General features: G+C 61.8%; 1 protein-coding gene across 1 annotated transcript in view; it reads left to right on the forward strand.

Annotated features, from left to right (window-relative positions):
- Nucleotides 1-3,377: 3,377 nt before the first annotated feature.
- The window catches only part of ZNF536 (zinc finger protein 536), a 346,815-nt gene continuing 333,134 nt past the window's right edge, over nucleotides 3,378-17,058 (forward strand). The window contains 1 exon segment of the mRNA XM_080644358.1: nucleotides 3,378-3,908. The gene's annotated coding sequence lies outside the window, so the exon portion shown is untranslated.

Here is a 17,058-nt window from a genome sequence, read left to right on the forward strand (position 1 = left end):
ATCCCGCAGGGTGAGGAGGGGAGGGGGCCAGGGGGGAAGGTGGGAGGCCCAGGAACCCTGGACAAGGGACAAAGGATGGGAGAGCCCCAAACTGTGGAGGTGGCCCCCAAACCCATGGCGGGGGGAAGATTTCTCAGGAACTCTCGGTGCTATGGTGGGACGCAGGCAGGTGTCACGTTTGGGCCTCTGTGCTGGTCCAGCGCCCCCCGCGCCCCACCGGGAGGCGGTGCAGGGCCGTCTCCCTGGGCTCCCCAGATGCAGGCATGGGGCGTCCTCAGGGGACGCAGAGCGCGCGGGAGCCGACAGGGGGCGCGCGCGAACTCCCACCGGAACCCTGTGCGGGGCTCAGGCCCTGGGCTCAGCCTCCCGCCAGGCTCTCAGGCTACAAAACACACCCCGCTTCCTCTCCGCAGCTCCGTGCACCAGCCCGGGGTCCCCAGGCCGCCTGGAGCGCGGCTCCGCTGAGACGCAGGGCCCCTCCAAGGCGCCTCCTGCCTCCTAGCCTGGAAGGGGCGCCCTGGGCCTGGCATTGCCCATCCGTGTGATTGCAAACCGGCTGGGCACCACGGAGGGTCCCGGAGAGGTGGCGAGACACCCTGTCCAGCTCCCTGCCTCCCGGGCGGAGGGTTCAAAGGCGACCGTCACCCCCATTCTCTTGGGGAGAAAGTGCCTTTTCTCCGAGTCCATATGGGCACTTCCTCTGGACCGGCTCAGCCTCGCCGGCCCCTTTGTCCCGGCTGTCAGGGAGAATCACTTGACTTACAATAACAGGGTCAAAAGACGACAGAGGATAATCAGTTGATCCACGAAGAATTGGCATAAAGAACACCCCATCGAGACGTGATGGCGTAGCTGTGATTGCGATGCTAATTTCTACACAAGGAAAAAAAAAAAACAAACCCTGTATTTGGGAATTTGTTGGAAGAGAATTTCAGACACATCCGATTGGAACATGTGGACTGAATGCCTAAACTTTTTTTGGGGGGTGGGGGGTGGGGAGGAGATGTAAAAAGCACCAAAGCAGAGATTTGAATGGACTTTAAGATTCTCATAGAGCTAGCGTGTTCGCCAAACCCATCCTTTTCCTGCTCTCCAAAAAGCTAGGAATGAGAGAGAGAAAGGGAGATAGAGATGGAGATAGAGATGATAGAGACAGAGATGGAGATGGAGATGGAGATGGAGATGGAGATGGAGATGGAGATGGAGATGGAGACAGAGATGGAGATGAGAGAGATAGATAGAGACAGATGGAGATGGAGATGAGAGAGAGAGAGAGAGATGGAGATGGAGATGAGAGAGATAGATAGAGACAGATGGAGATGGAGATGAGAGAGAGAGAGAGATGGAGATGGAGATGAGAGAGATAGAGACAGAGATGGAGATGGAGATGAGAGAGATAGAGACAGAGATGGAGATGGAGATGAGAGAGAGAGATGGAGATGGAGATGAGAGAGATAGAGACAGAGATGGAGATGGAGATGAGAGAGAGAGAGGGAGATAGAGATAATAGAGATAGAGACAGAGATGGAGATGGAGATGAGAGAGAGAGAGAGATGGAGATAGAGATAATAGAGATAGATAGAGACAGATGGAGATGGAGATGGAGATAGAGATGGAGATGAGAGAGATAGAGATAGATAGAGATGGAGATGGAGATGAGAGAGAGAGAGAGAGAGAGAGAGAGAGAGAGAGAGAGCTTGCTTGCTGGGTTCTCAGGACAGAGTCTGAGGGGGTGGGCAGTGGTGAGCAGGTCTGGTGCCCACCTCAGGTGCACTTGGAAAGCGGTCACCCACGGGAGGAGCCAAGGCCGGTGCCCCAGCCCCAGCCCCAGCCCCAGCCCCAGCCCCCCCGCGCTCGGAGGTGCCTCCCTGCTGGAAGTTTGGGCACCTGGCCCTGCTCTGGGACAGGTGCTTGCCACTGACGGGCTCCTTCCACAGGAGCGGTGGTGATGGGGAGGCTGTAGCTGCCTCTTCTGCATCTTTGCTTTTCATGGATGGTGGTACCCTGGTTTAACCCCCCTCCCCACCCCCCTCCGTTGTCTTATGGGAACTCAGTTGGGGCAGGCTGGACCAAATCCTACCTGGATCAATGTGTTAAGGTCCCTGTGGCTTGGTCTTTTGAATAATCAATCTCTCTCCATCGCTTCTTAATCATGCTTAACTCAGGCCTCTCCCCCACCCCCCTCCCCCCTCCCCCCCTCCCTCCCTCCCTCCCTCCCTCCCTCCCCCCTCCTTCTTTCTTTGTCAACTCTTTTGGATCCTGTCTTTCTGCTATTAACATTCCTCAATGTCACATGCGAGTCTTTTCTTTAAAACAAGCTCCTCATTGGTGTGTCTGGATACTTCTTTTATTATTATTACTGAGTCCTTTCTCCCCCATAACGACACCAGGATCATTATATAATCCCACAACAAAGAGGCTTTGAGCACCAGCTTGGTCAGCCCCAGGACAGAGAATGCATAATTGCATTATTCAGCTTTCTCCCTTCTTCCCCTCTTCCTCGCTCCACAGAAACCCAACCCCAGGCACCGCTCACGTCCCCACCTTGCTCCCCTGCCTCTCAGGATTTGCCAAAGCCCGTTGACCGGGGCGTTTACAAAAAGTTGCCTTTAAAAAAAGTTATTTTGTTGGGCGATGAGTCCCGGAGCCCACCCCGCCAAGATTATTCCGGACCCATAAGGCAGAGGGCCTGCATGACGTTTTTTTTTTTTTTTTTTCCTCCAAGTTTAATTACCGTATGCTAATTTCCTTGCCTACTACGTGATTAATTAAAATCATATTTTCATAATCATTTGGCACCGGCATTGTTTTAGAACGATCATGATCTCCTAAACAGCGTCGGCAAATAAAGTCGCCTCTAATGGCAGGCGCGGGAGGCCGGGCTGCGGGCCTCTCCCTGTTTGTATCGCCGCGATTGGCAACATAAGTGCCTTATTTACACTAAATACGCCACAAGGTTACAGCGCGGATCAACGTCATTTGATCGCTGATGACTCCCTTAAACGCCGGGGCTGGGACAGCTTCTCCGCGACCCGCCGTCCACCGAGATGCACCGGGGAGTTCCTTTTCCCCCCAGAAAAGAGACAGACTTTAAATAGTTTCGGGAGCAGGTAAGCATGACGCTTTTTCGCTCTCCCTTCCCCGGCTCGCCTCTCCCTCCCTGGCAATCTCTCTCTCTCTCTCTCTCTCTCTCTCTCTCTCTCTCTCCCTCTCCCTCTCTCTCCCTCTCTCTCGGCTGGATAAAAAATTCTTTAGTCAAAGGCAGGAATGCAAAGTAGTGACAAGCGAAGGGGCTGATATATGTCTCCGTAACGAGTCTGACAATCAGAATGCAGCTCTTGGAGAATAGATAGATTTTAATAAGTGTGTTTACATGAGCTCAAGGTCAGAAGCAAGCTGCGCTGTGTTAAATGGTTTCTTAGTTGCTAGACAGAGAGAAAAAATGGACGATCACACACCATTCTTTGTAGATTATTATATCAAGGGTTCAGTCTCTGGCTCATCAAAGCTAAATGCCGCAAGACCTATCTAGTTGCTGTGAATTATGCCAGGGCGACAATGGAGAGCCTTTTTAATGGTACAATGCATTTCACCTACCCGAGAGGGGGAGGCCGAGCCGGGCCGGGGTTGTCTGCGGGGCTGGGTGATGAGTATCAATGAGCGGGGCGATCGGAGCGGAGGCGGATGAACATGCAGCCCGCCCAGGCCGGGCCGGGCCGGGGCCGGCGCGCGGGGCTCCGCCGGGCGGGCGCGAGAGGCGCGCTAGCAGGGCGCCGGTTCCCCCCTCAGCCCCAGAAAATGATCAAGTCAATCATGTGGACATGTTTCATTATTCATTGAACACAATCTTTACAACGCTCCGTTTACGTGCCGAGTTTGCGCCCCACGCCCGCGTCTCGATATCTAAGGTAAGAAAAACAAAGCGGGGTGGTGGTGGGGGGGGACCGCGGGGCGCGGCGGGGTGGGGGCGCGCCGGGCGCGGGGGGGGGGCCGGCGCGGGGGGGGGGCGCCCGCAACTGGAGGTGGCAAAGTGAGTTTGGACTCTTGGCGTGGCCCCCTCCCCTCCCCCTCCCCATCTCGGCGAGGCCTGCGCCCGGTTCCTTCTGGCCCCGTCTCGATTAAAAAATACGCTCTAATTAAATATCCGTGGCGGTGACGTGGGCGAGAGGCTGTCAGCGGGGGGACGGGAAGAAGCCGGGAGCGCGGCGGCAGCTGGGCGCGGATGGCTCTGGCGAACTTCGGAGGCAAGTGGGACCCGCGCCTGGGCCACCGCCTGCCCCGCCCCGCAGCCCCCGACCGTTACTTTGAAAAGGAGTCGCAGGCGCTGGCGCCCGGCGCGCCCGGGGGTGGACCCAGCGCCCGGCTCCGGGCCCAGCTGCGCCCCCGTCCGCGCCGGGCCCTGCGCCCTGGGCCCCCGGGAAACTTTCGCAGGGTCTGGGGGGTCGCATGGGGAGGGGAGGCCGGGGCCACGCAAACTTCTGATCGAGTGACTTTCCCCATTTTCCCGGTGCCGAGATGCGGGGCTCCCGGCTCCCTCCCTCCCCGCGCGGCTCGCTGCGGGATCCGCCGCCCGGGGGGAGGGGTGGGGAGAGGGGAATTTATAATCATTAAAAAAAAAAATCAAAGTTAGCAGCTGCTCACACTGTGTGAAAGTTGCAGGCGCCCGGGCCGCAGAGACCTGCCATTTTGTGTGCTCACTGTCCTCCCGCGCCCCGGGAGCCCGCGAGGCCCAGGCGGGGGCGCGCAGGCCGGGATGCGGGGTCCGCTCCGCCGCCCGCCAGGCTCAGGCTGCAGCGCCCGGAGCGCAGGCGGCGCCCCCAGAGGGCCCGGCTGGGCCCCCCCCCCATAGACACCGAGACAGAAATAAGTAACAGGTTATGGAGGGAGCCACAGCCTGGGCTGCAAATGAGGCCAATCAGAATGGGGGGGGGCGCGGGGGCGGGCGTGGGGGGCTGGAGGCCGGGGAGTGGGGGGTCCAGGGCGCTGAGGAAGAGTGCAGTTTTGGGGGAACAGACCCCCCCCCAGCCCAGATGCAAGACTGGGGGCCAGTGATTTGCTGACAAACCTTGCTGTTTGCTTCCCCACGTTATTTTTTGAAGAGGAAGAATTGAGGAAAACAGTCGTAGGCGGGACCGGGATGTATTTTAGGCAAAAAAAAAAGGGGGGGGGGATTTTTCTTTGATGATGAGTAGGAAAGTGCCCAGATCTCACGCGCCCATCTGTTGCAGTTTTGCAAATAATTTAAAATATAGATCTCTCCATACAGACGGGGTATGGGCAGGGAAGGGGGAATGGCGAGCGCCCACAAGTTAGTCAAAAGGAAAGGAAAGGAAAGGGGGTGCGGGGCCGGGAGGGAGCCCCCCCAGCTCCTCGGCGGGGACTCCGGCCGGGCTCTCTGGGGGGGACAGGTGGAGAGTTGTGCCCCCCTTTTCACTTCTGTGTCGTGCGTCCCTCCTGTCCACCTCTCGGTGAACGCGGCCACTACCCGGATCATGTGGGGACGTGGGGCCACGCGGACCCGGCGGGTCCCAGCCCGGCGCGGAGGCTGCGGCCGCGGGGTTTTGTTTGCGGGTACTGTTGTGTCTGAGAAGCGGTTTTTCAGCGCCTTCGCGTTCACTTGAGCGAGAAAACACGGAGCCTGCGCGGCGTCCTGACCGGAGGGGCTGGTGCGCCCAGGGCGTGTGGTGCTGGCGGGAGCGCGGGGGGCGCGCGGGCAGCCGGGAGGGGCGCAGCGCGGGCGGCCTGGGCTCCTGCGCTTCCTCGGGCCGCCGCCGCCGCCGCCGCCGCCGCCGCCGTGCAGTTTAGCGGGGATCCGACAGGGGCCGCGTTTGCCGAGCGCATCCGGCGGGGCGGGCGGCGCGAGCGGGCACGGCTGCAGGGCCAGGCTGCCGGGGAGCCTCGGGGAGGGCCCGGGGCGAGAGGGTGGGATGGCCGCGGGGAGCGAGCGGGGCGTGAGCACTCCCCATCCTGGTCTCCTGGGTCCCCAGCAAGTGGGCAGCCCCTGGAGCCCTGGCTTCGGCGCCCCCGTCTCCAGCCAGGGCTTAGGTGAACTTGGGGTGGGGTGAGCGCGCGCGCGTGCGTGTGTGCATGTGTGCATGTGTGTGTGCGTGTGTGTGTGCGTGTGTGTGTGTGTGCGCGCGCGTGGAGTAGGGGTGTCGGGGCGCAGTTTTCTCTCCCGAGTGACAGGAGCTCCCGGGGCCCTTACTTTGAGGCCGGCTCTGCGCCCAGCCGCGGTTGGGAGGGGCGATCTTTTCCCATCACTCACATCTTTGTTCATTGTTCAGAGTGGAGGGCAGGCGACTTCAAGAGACGAAAGAGAGGAAAAGGGGCGGGGGGGGGAGGAAAAAGAGGGGGGCAGGAAGAGGGAGGAAGAGAGGCTGGGGGACAGCGCCCCCGCCCGCGGGGTCGGGGTGGACCAGGAGGCAGGAGCGGCGCGGAGGGTCTCCGGGAAAGTGGACCGTACCGCTTTAATGAACTTCGCGATGCTCGGCGGCGGGACCTGGCGTAGCCGTGACGCGCCCCATAAATCCGCCGGCCCGGCTGCTCCCGAACTCGTGCGGTCGCCGCCGCGTCAGACCCAGCGCGCGCCTCCCCGTCCGGAGCCATTTGCATAATTGGATTTCTTTTTTGGCCTCCTTCTTCCTCCCTGAAACTTGTTTGAAAACCGCGAGGACCTGCCCGTTGGGGAAGCGGGTGCCAAGTAAGTGCCCAGCGGTGCCCTCGGCGCGCCCCGGGGGTCAGCGCGCGCAGCCGGCGGGCGAGGTGCGGGGAGCGGGCGCGCGGCGGGGTGGGCCTCGCCGGTGGGGTGGGCAGCCTCGGGCTCCCCGCTCCTCCGGGCTGGCAGCTCCGCAACTTTTTTTTTTTTCCTCCGTCTGCTGACTTTTGGGGCAGGTGAGGCCGCCTGGCCCGCGCATACCTGTAGCGAGCTGGGGAGGGAGGCGATTTCGGGGCGCCGTGGAGTTGGCACCTCTCGCTGGGGCGGGCGATGGGTCTTGTCCGCCGTGGAGGGCAGAGCTGTGGGGAGCGGCGGCTGCCGGTGGCGCCCAGAAGCGGCTCCTCACCGGATGCCTCCCCCATTATCCCAAGGTTTGTGTCTCTGTGTGCGTGTGCATATGTGTGCATGCGTGTGCGTGTGTGTGTGTGTGTGTGGTCGCCGGTGCTTGGAAAAGCAAAGCCAAGCCGCCCGCACGGGAGCAGGCAGGGCCCTCGCACTTGCCCTGTCTCCCCTTCTCTCGTGGGTGGCTGTGGCGGGCAGGAGGGCAAACGCAGCGGTTTGCTGGAGGCAGGGTCACGGAGAAATGGGCAGCTCTGTTGGCAATGCCAGCGGTGCCACAGCCAAGCGGGAGCCGCTTCGGAAGGTGCCAACCCTTGCCCGCCCTGGAGAGCGCGTTCGCAGCCTCTCGGGCGGCATTAAACATGCACAATACATCATCATCGTTATTTGCAGCAAGCAGGACCTGGGGAAGTCGATTTGCTGGGGATGGACTGTCACCCTAGTTTCCCTTCTCTGGGAACTTGCTGGAAGCTGGGCCCCCCACCCAGCCCAGCAGGGGAAGGGGATTCTGGGTGCTGCTGGGGAGTCGCGGGGGGCTCCAGGGCAGCCCTCCGGCCTCTGCTCCGGGGGAGCCTGGGGCTCTGGCTGAGGCTGCTTTAGTTATGATGTCATTCTGATAGCGCAGAGCAAATGTCTCCTGATCCACCATTAACCGCCTGGCTGATCTGCCTGGTAACGAGGGCCCGGCGGCCAGGCGTGGGCAAACGCAGGCTCAGGGGCCCTGGGGGTCCCCCCCCCGCACCAGGACCAAGGGGCTGCCAGAGGCCTCGCCCTGGGCCCTACCTGTGAGCCTTGTCCTGCTTCCATCTAGACATGACAGGGACGCCAGGCCCCTGGACGGAGGGACCCTGTTTGCCCAAAGTTTGGAAAACTTTTAGAAGCCTTCGCTTTCCACAACACCCTTTATCCGAAATAAAAAAAAAATATATTTTTATTGATTTCAGAGAGGAAAAGAGAGGAAGGGGGAGAGAGAGAGAGAGAAACATCCATGATGAGAGAGAATCATGGATCGGCTGCCTCCTGCACGCCCCGCACTGGGGATGGAGCCCGCAACCGGGGCCTGTGCCCTGACCGGGGATCGAACCGTGACCTCCTGGCTCATAGGCTGATGCTCAACCACTGAGCCACGCCGGCTGGGCGGTCTGGTAAAACTTGAACATGGTTGTAAGCAGGCAGAGACCCCTGGATCTGGGACCCGGGGCTGGGGGCCTGGATCTCAGTGTTGGTAACATCTGCCCACCACCTTCGGTCCCTGAACTGTGACTTTATGTAAATGTCGCTGCATGTAAAGCGGGTTTTTAAAGAGTGTTCGGTGATTTAAGATTTCTTCGGATTGACGGTTCACGTGAAATTTGCATAAATGGGATGAGAATGAACTTAACATCTGGGCCTGTGAGAAAGGTTAGTGCCTCGTATGTCACCTGCAGAGAACGCGTGTACAAGGCTCGGGCTGAGCGGGGCGCGGGGAGAAAGTCCTGGGACAGGGATGGTTGTCATGGAAAACCTGGGCAAGCACTTCCAATGGATCCGGGTTCCCGGCGCCCAGGCTGGGGAACGGGCTTGCTCTGTGCGGGGAGCGTTTGACTTCTGAGCAGGTTTCAGATCCTCGCAGCTCAGCGTTGACTGCTGGCTGGGCCATCTGCGTGATGACCCGGGGTGGCGGGGGACAGCAGCCGCACTGTCTGGTCGACGCCAGGAGCCAATGACCCCCATGGGGGTGCAGGCAGGTGGCCAGGACAGGCGCCCTGCGAGCCACAGCACCCCACTGTGCTGAGTCCCCGAAGCTGCCTGATCAGGTGGTGATGAGGTTGTCTGCTGGGCCTCGGGTAACCCGAGATACTTCCCTCAGCTCAGACCTACAAATGCACGCCCCATGAACCCTGACCCCCTTTTGAGCAAGTCACAACGGTCTCTGGATCGCCGGCCTGAGGAATCAGCCTTCCCCAGACGCCGGCTGCCTTTGCTCAGGAGTCGGCTGTGAATGGCACAGGTGTTCTTAAAGTGCCTGGGCTGGAGGGAAGGGAGGCAGCAACGACGCCGAGAATATAGAGGAGCTCGTGCTTCCTCGCCCCTTTGGAAGGGGATCATAAAAGAAGGAAGCAAATAGGTTTATTTTTCCAGTTTGAATGAGGACAATTATAGCTCTTTACCATCTTTGGATGCAGTGTGTTAATAAGCCTTGTAAGTAAGCTGTGATATCAGCCTGCATTTTGTCCTCGGCATTATTTAATGTGAGGCTTGTTGCGCGTTTGGAATGGAAGCGAGCTTTCCGCCGGTCCGCTTGGGTCCACGTGGAGGACTGAAGGCCCGACACCCCTGCCAGGACCCGGCGGTGAGTGTGCACCCGCTCCCTCCTGTCCCCACGGGAGACCCTAGGATTGCGTCAGAAGGCCCCTGGCGGTCAGCAGGCCAGAGGCATCTCCCGGGCGGTTGGAGGGTGAGCTGGCGGGGTGTAACAGCCACACACAGGTGCACTGACCTCAGACTCCTGTGGGCTGTGGGGCTCATGGGGGGGACCCACACCAGCCCTGCGTCTCGAGCCCGTCCACGAGGGGCTGCGGCTGGGCCCTGAGGGATTGGGGGGAGGAGGGGCCCCAGGGCAGGTGGGGCCGTGCTCAGCGGACTGGTGTGTTGTCCTTGGTTGTGTGTGTCTGGCTGGGCGCTGGTGGGAGAGACCTTCGGTTGGGAGAGGGACTGTCGCTCAGGCCTCGCTCAGCGCCCTCAGAGGGCTGAGCAGCTGAGCTAAGCTGGGGGGTCACACGTGCGGGCAGATGGAGCTAAGCCAGGGGGTGCCCCCACTGGGGGCTCGGGTGCGGTGATGCTGGTGTGTGTATGCATGTGCACGAGTGTGTGTGTGTCTCCGTGTGTGCGCACACGAGTGTGTGTGTGCACAAGTGTGCACGTCTCTGGTGTGCATGCCTATGTGTGCATGAGCAGTCATGTGTCTGTGTATGCACGGTTGTGCACGTGTATGTGCGTGCATGAGTATACACGTGCTTGCGTGTGTGCGTGCTTGAGTGTGACATGTCCATGCATGCACTAGTGTACGCATATCCGGGTGTGTGTGCACGTGCTGGGGAGGGTGTTTCCTGACCGCAGCACCGCTTCGGCCATGATTTCCTGTTCACCCACCTGGCACTGCCCGGGCGGGTCAGTGAGTTTGTGAACACGTGTGGGGTGGGGGTCAGGCCCAAAAGCTGAAGGAGTAGGAAGTGGAAGGAAACATACATGTTCAGAACCTGGCCCCGGGGTGCAGGCCGCCTCCTGGGGCAGATGTAGACTTTTCCCCCAAACGAAGGCAGACGTGGGCCACTCGGCAAGCCCCCTGGTGGGGCCCGGCCCTGTGTGGGTGGGCATGGGGCCTTCTGCCCAGGCCTGGCATCCACAGGCTCGCGTGGGGCCAGGGCTGCTGCTGCTGCTGGCTCTGCCGCTGCTTGCAGATCCACATCCCACTTTCACTTTTAAAACTCCCTGTACATCTTCCGTCTGTCCCTTCTCGTGGCGTGCTGCTACCACCGAGGACATGGATACGTGGCTTTCCGCAGCCTCTGCGCCTGCGGGGGTCGGGTCAGTGGCTCTGAGACGGGACTGGGGTGGGGGGGGACATGCCAGGCTGACCGGAGCCCCGGTTTTCTAGACAAGGGTTCGCCCAGCCGCACAGTGGACACGGCTGCTCGCAGAGGCTGTCCTGTGTGTGGCAAGGCGTTGGGCCGCGTCGCTGACCTCTGACCTGTACATGCCGGTGGCACCCGCCCCCTCTTTGTGACACTCACACTTGTATCCAGTCGTTTCCATCCATCCCCTGGGGGCCCAGCCCCCGCCCCCCTCCACGGCCTCCACCTGCCAGGCCTTGTCCTCAAGGGTGAAGGGGCCCAGCCCGCAGTGTGCACAGCCAGGGTGAGACATGTGTCCCGAGGACCTGGGACTCCAGGGGCCTGGCCTGGCCCGAATGGAGCAGAACTGGGGGGTCCGCGAGGAGGGAGAACCCGAGTGGAAGGCAGAGCGGCTCCTTTGCTCATTCAACCCCTGCAGCCTCTTTTTTTTTTTTTTTTTTCCAAAAGGATACATTTTAAAAAATATTATTTTTATTGATAGAGAGGAAGGGGGAGGGAGAGAGAGAAACATCCATGATGCGAGGGAATCATGGATCGGCTGCCTCCTGCCTGCCCCCCGCTGGGGACCGAGCCTGCAACCCGGGCCTGTGCCCTGACCGGGCATCGAACCGTGACCTCCCGGTTCCTAGGTGGACGCCCATCCGCTGAGCCACCAGCAGGCTCTCTGCCGCCTCTTTACGAGGGCAGGTGCTGTATGCGCCCCCCCGTTTCAGGAAGGAAACGTCAGGGATGGAGGGGCTGGGGGGTGGGTCCAGGGGTGGCACCATCAGACTTCCTCCCGGGTTAGCACGCCCCAACCCCCACTGCTGGGCCGCCTCCGCCTGCACCGACCCGCGCCAGCCCGTTCCCGGGCACACTCACCACGAGCCGGAGCCGCTCACCACAGCCTCCCGACCTCGGCGTGGGGGGCGTGGGGGGCGTGGGGGCTGAGTGGGCAGGGAGAGGACCGGCGTCGCCAGGTGGGTGTCTGCGGAAGGGCACGTGGATGCTTGGGAGGGACGAGGAGGTGCAGGGAGGACGCGTCTGGAGGTCCCCTCCCCCAGCCACCCGCTCTCACGTGGCCTTACGAGGAGTGCCCTGGTGACACGGGAAGATGAGGCCGTGGCGCGGGCTGACGTTACCCGAAGGCTCTCAATCGAGGCATCACGGCCGTGAAGACCTGCGCCCGGGGGCCGGTCTGTGGTGAGCGGGTGGGCCGTCCCTTGCCTGTCCCTCGTCACCTGCTGGCTCGTCTGTCACCTGCCGTCCGTCCACCAGCTCCCTGGGCACCTTCCACACCTGCCCTGCTCCCCCCCAGATAGCACCCTCAGCCCCTTCGAGATTTCCCAGCCCCTTGTGGATCTGTTAGCCCAGTGGTCGGCAAACTCCTTAGTCCACAGAGCCAACTAGCAACAGGACAACGATTGACATTTCTTTGGAGAGCCACATTTTTTACACTTAAACTTCTTCTAACGCCACGTCTTCAAAATAGACTCGCCCAGGCCGTGGTATTTTGTGGAAGAGCCACCCTCAAGGGGCCAAAGAGCCGCATGTGGCTCGCGAGCTGCAGTTTGCCGACCACTGGGTTAGCACATCACACGTGCACCCGCCCCCCCCCCCCCCCCCCCCCGTGCCAGGACGAGGGGCCGCTGCCCAGGCTGCAGGAGCTAAGCCGCTGGGTCCCGGAAACCCAGACGCATCACAGCGGCGCCCACTGAGCAATTTTTAAAAAATATTTTTTAAAAATATATTTGTATTGATCTCAGAGAGGAAGGGAGAGGAGAGAGAGGGAGAGACATCCATGATGAGAGAGCATCATGGACCGGCTGCCTCCTGCACGCCCCGCACTGGGGATGGAGCCCGCAACCCGGGCCTGTGCCCTGATGGGAATCCAACCCTGACCTCCTGGTTCCTAGGCTGACGCTCAACCCCTGAGCCCCGCCCGCCTCCGCTCCAATGACTGTGGACGCCGAGCTCCCGGGCACCTCTGGGGGGTGCAGAGATGGCCACACACAGCCCCCCTCCCGGCGGCCCTGTGTTCTGCATCGTAGGCGCCCTGTTATATTTAGTCCTCCAGCAACCAGTGAAGGCCCCCCGCCCCCGGCGTTGTCACCAGTGGGCACGGGGGCTGCGACAGCCTGTTGTGGCCGCGGCTCGTGCGCGGCTGAGGGAGGATCAGGGGCCCGCTCACCTGGCCGGCGCGCCCGCCTCCCGATTCCACCCCCAGAGGGGGGGACTGTGACAGGGCTGTCCGTCCCCGGCACGTGGGCTCTCCTTCACCACGGAAGTGACCCCTGTCCACCGCGACTTGGAGGACAGACGCCTTGTCGTCCACTTGTTTCCCGGAGGGAGAGCCCAGATGGGAAACTCCATCGGGAGGCGGCACCCCCCCCCCCTCCCAGAGAGCACGCGGTCGGCGGGCCCCGTAGGGATCACGCGATGTCAGCCACCGAGTAGCCTGATTATGTAATTTTATCTTTCAAAACGGCGAGACCCATTTATTCCCGATCGGCACACACGTAAGAAAATGCAATTCTTGATTGAAATCTATCGAAGCCCAGGCAGGCCCGGCCTCCCACGGTGTCTCAGAGAGGCCGCTGGGCTCTGCGCCTGCCTGCGGAGGGCTGGGAGGGTTCTGCGTGCGCGGCTGGGATGGGGGGGGGGTGCCCAGGGTCGGGGTCGTCATCCGAGTCTGCTGGGAGCAGAGAGCATCTCCGGCGAACATGGCTGGGCCTGCACACCGAGCTCAGCCAGCATCTGAGAAACTTTATTCCCGAACGTGGCCTCGGAGAGAGGCTCAGCATGCGGGAGGGGGCGGCGGCCACCCTCCAGGGACCTGAGAAAAGGTCAAAGGTGGGTGTGCATGTGGGATTGGGGGGGGAAGGGGGGCAGAGGGTCCCATGTGGGCACGGAAGGGTTTAATCTGAGAAGCTGCAACCTTGCAGATGGTGGGGGGGGGCCACCAGAGCCAGCCGGCGCCCCCACGTCCTGCCGTCACCCTGGCGCGGGGCTCTGAGCCGCGGGGAGCCGGGGGACCCCGCCGGGAGCTCTCCTGGCTCCGGGTGCGCTGCTCACGTCTTAAGCAAAAAGCCAGACGCTGTCTGCAGTTCCTCTGGGTGACGGTTCTGACAACTTAATATCTATTTTCTGTGTTTTATTTTCTGTCCCCCCCCTCCCCACTCCCCGCCGCCCGCCAATGTCTTCCTTCTCGGCTTCGCAGCGGCGTCCTGAATGTGTTGAAAAAGCTTTTGTTCCAGTTTGGAGGTGGGAGCATCGGAATGTGGGTCCCGTCGACATGCTCAGGGGGCGGGTTTGGGAGCAGGAGACGCAGTGATGGACGTGGGCATCTGACCCGGCTGGAGGCTGGAGGCTGGGAGGGGTGTCCCCGTCGGCTGCTCCCCAAGGAAGCTCAGGGGCTCCCGAGCCCAGCCAGGGCCCGGCCGGCTGACCGGCTGACCTGCGTTTCCCACGACGAAGCCTCTGCGATGTGTGATGTCACGGGCGGGGACAGGGCCCGTCCTTGCGGGGTGTGTGTGCCCCAAGCCTGTGGGCACGCGGTCCCCGAGGGATACGTTCCGGACCCCGCATCGCGGCCGTTTTCAAAGCCCGCCCCGGCGAACCGGCGGCGTGGGGACCCGCGGCCCTTGCATCTCCCGGAGCCGGAGGCCGGCACCTGGAGCCGGGGGTTCGCCTCGGGCCTGCGGGGTTGGCAGGCACGGGTGCTGGGGTGACCCCGGCCTGGCTGCGCGTGGAGGCCCCAGGCGCGTGGCCGCCGAACGCCGCCCCCACTGCGGGCACGTGCTCAGGGGTCGGGGCCGAGAGGCCCAGCTGCGTCCTCCTGGGGACAGACTCTCCAGGTGGAACCGGGGCCTTGGCTCCCGTGGGGGCGGCTGGCTCGGGGCAGAGCGGGCGCCCCTCTCCAGGCATTGGGGGGGGGGGGGCTGAGCGGAATCCAAGGCTAAACGGGCTGAGAATCTTGTTTAAAGGGGCGGCCACGTGTGCTCGCCCGGCCGCGTCCCAGGGCAGGCGGGGTGAGGTGGCCGGCCTGGGGCGCGGAGGAGACCCTGGCTGGTTCGTCTTTGGCCCCCGCCCGGTAGCCCTGAATCCACACGGGGCGCCCATTTCCCGCCGGCTGTGTTGTTGCCCAGGAGGAGGCGACCTGAAGGGTCCATTGGGGAGGGGGAGGGGGTTCGTGTGCATTTTATTCCCTAGTTAATTATTTTTTGCAAGGGTTACATCGCACCTGCATCGGGTCAAAATCCGTAAGTTAGGTTCCGCATGATTTAGTTCTTAGGGACGTCCCCCCTCACCCCGGGATGAAGATGCCGATGTCACTGAGCCGGAAACACGGCGTTCGTACATGCGGGGGCGCGGGGGCCTTTCTGCGTCTGGGGTGTGAGCGGTGAGACAGGGACAGGAGCGGGCTGGTCTCGGAGTTACTCCCCTGGGGGTCAGTGAGTACGAGGACTGGTCTCCGAGGTTCCAGAAGATGCATTTTAAAGGGTCAGCTGAGCCCTGGCTGGTGTTGCTCAGTGGATAGAGCATCGGCCTGCGGACTGAAGGGTCCTGGGTTTGATTCCCGGTCAAGGGCACATGCCTGGGTTGTGGGCTTGATCCCCAGGGGGTGCATGCAGGAGGCAGCTGATCAATGAGACATTGATGTTTCTCTCTCTCCCTCTCCCTTCCTCTCAGAAACAATAAAAATATATTAAAATAAAAAAATAAAGGGTCAGCTGTACAATGTGGGGAGGGGCTTAGGTCTTCACTAAGCAGACATTCTCACCCAACCCGTCACAGGTGTCTCCACGTTTCCAGGATACACACACATACACATGTACACGCATGCACACACATGTGCACACGATACATGCGTGCACACACATGCACACACAGCCGACCGGTTGCTGGAATCTTGGTGGGCATATGATGGGCCCTGGCTCTTCATCCTTTCTCTGAGCCAGAGCCAGAGCCCCCCAAAGAGGCACTGCCATTCATTCATTCATTCATTCGTTCGTTCATTCATTCATTCAGTGTCCACGGCAGGCTGGGTGCTGGGAGCGAGCAGAGCCGCCTCGGGGCCGTGGTGAACACCCAAGTGCGAGTGGCCGCAGTGACGATGCATCCTCAGGCTCCAGGTTCCCCATGAAACGCACGTGTGTGTGTCCCAGGGACGCACTAAATTGCACTCGGGCATGCACACTGGCGTGCACACTCATGCATCGAACCGGGGGCCGCTGCATTCAAGACGGGACTCCATGAGAGCGGGGGCATCGGAACACCTCCTGTCCTTTTCCCGTGGGGAGCGGGCGGAATCCTGGTTGGCTACCCTCGCGGAGGGGTCCCAGATGGGTCCCCGGAGGACAATGCCAGCCCCGAGGAAGCAAGATCCCAACTTCCAGGGAAACACAGGGAAGAACAGGCCTGCACACGAACCCCTAGCGCAGACGTCCTCAAACTACGGCCCGCGGGCCACATGCGGCCCGCCGAGGACATGGATCCGGCCCGCCGGGTGCCGCTGCCTGTCCTGCTTAGCAGCCGACGCGTCCCGGGCCCGTAGTGCGCATAGGAATTTGTTCATAGTTTTTTTTTTAAACTATAGTCCGGCCCTCCCACGGTCTGAGGGACAGTGAACGGGCCCCCCATTTAAAAAGTTTGAGGACCCCTGCCCTAGCGTGTAGTGAGTGCGCACCCCACCGGCGGCCCGGGGCTCTAACAGGCAGGTGCCCTCTGCGTTAACCCTGGGCACCCCAGCCTTTCGCCGGGGGAGGGAGGCATTCCCACGTGGCGGGCCCTGCCCAAGGTCACACAGCCGGCAGCCGGCAGGGCTGGGCTCTGAGTGGAGCTCAGCTGGGGACGTGTGGTGCTGGGGACCCCGGCCCGGCCCTTCCCTGGAAGTGGGGTGTCCAGAGCAGACCGGGAGGTGGAGAAGCGAGGCTCACGAGACAGGCCTCCTCGGGGCTCCTCCCCAGCGTCTCCCCTTGAGGGGCGGCAGCATGGCCGTGGGTCCTGGGGCCGCCGGGGTCCCGTCAGGCCCGGCTTTCACATGAGTCTGGGCACCGCACAGGCTCCCCAGCTCCCCGCCCCCCGTTCCCCCGGTGCACACACACTGCGGGCGCCGCCGTGGGCCCGATTCCGTGGCTCCTGCAGCTCCAGGCAGAGGCCCGGGAGACACAGGGCTCCCCCCGTCAGCGGTGGCCGTGGAGGCGCCGTGATCCCAGTGGCAGCCTTTGCATCGGAAGTTCCAGTGGAAACGAAGGGTGTGCTGCCGGCTCTTGGGGTGCTGAGCTTTCCCCCTCAGGACCCTAATCCTCGCTGGAAGAGACTTCTCCCATTGATTCTAGAGAGAGCGGGAGGGAGGGAGGAGGTGGGGGGGGGAGAGAGAGAGAGAGAGAGAGAGAGAGAGGGGGGGGG

This window comes from Plecotus auritus (assembly GCF_963455305.1).
Source record: "Plecotus auritus genome assembly, chromosome: 10".
Classification (NCBI taxonomy): domain Eukaryota; kingdom Metazoa; phylum Chordata; class Mammalia; order Chiroptera; family Vespertilionidae; genus Plecotus; species Plecotus auritus.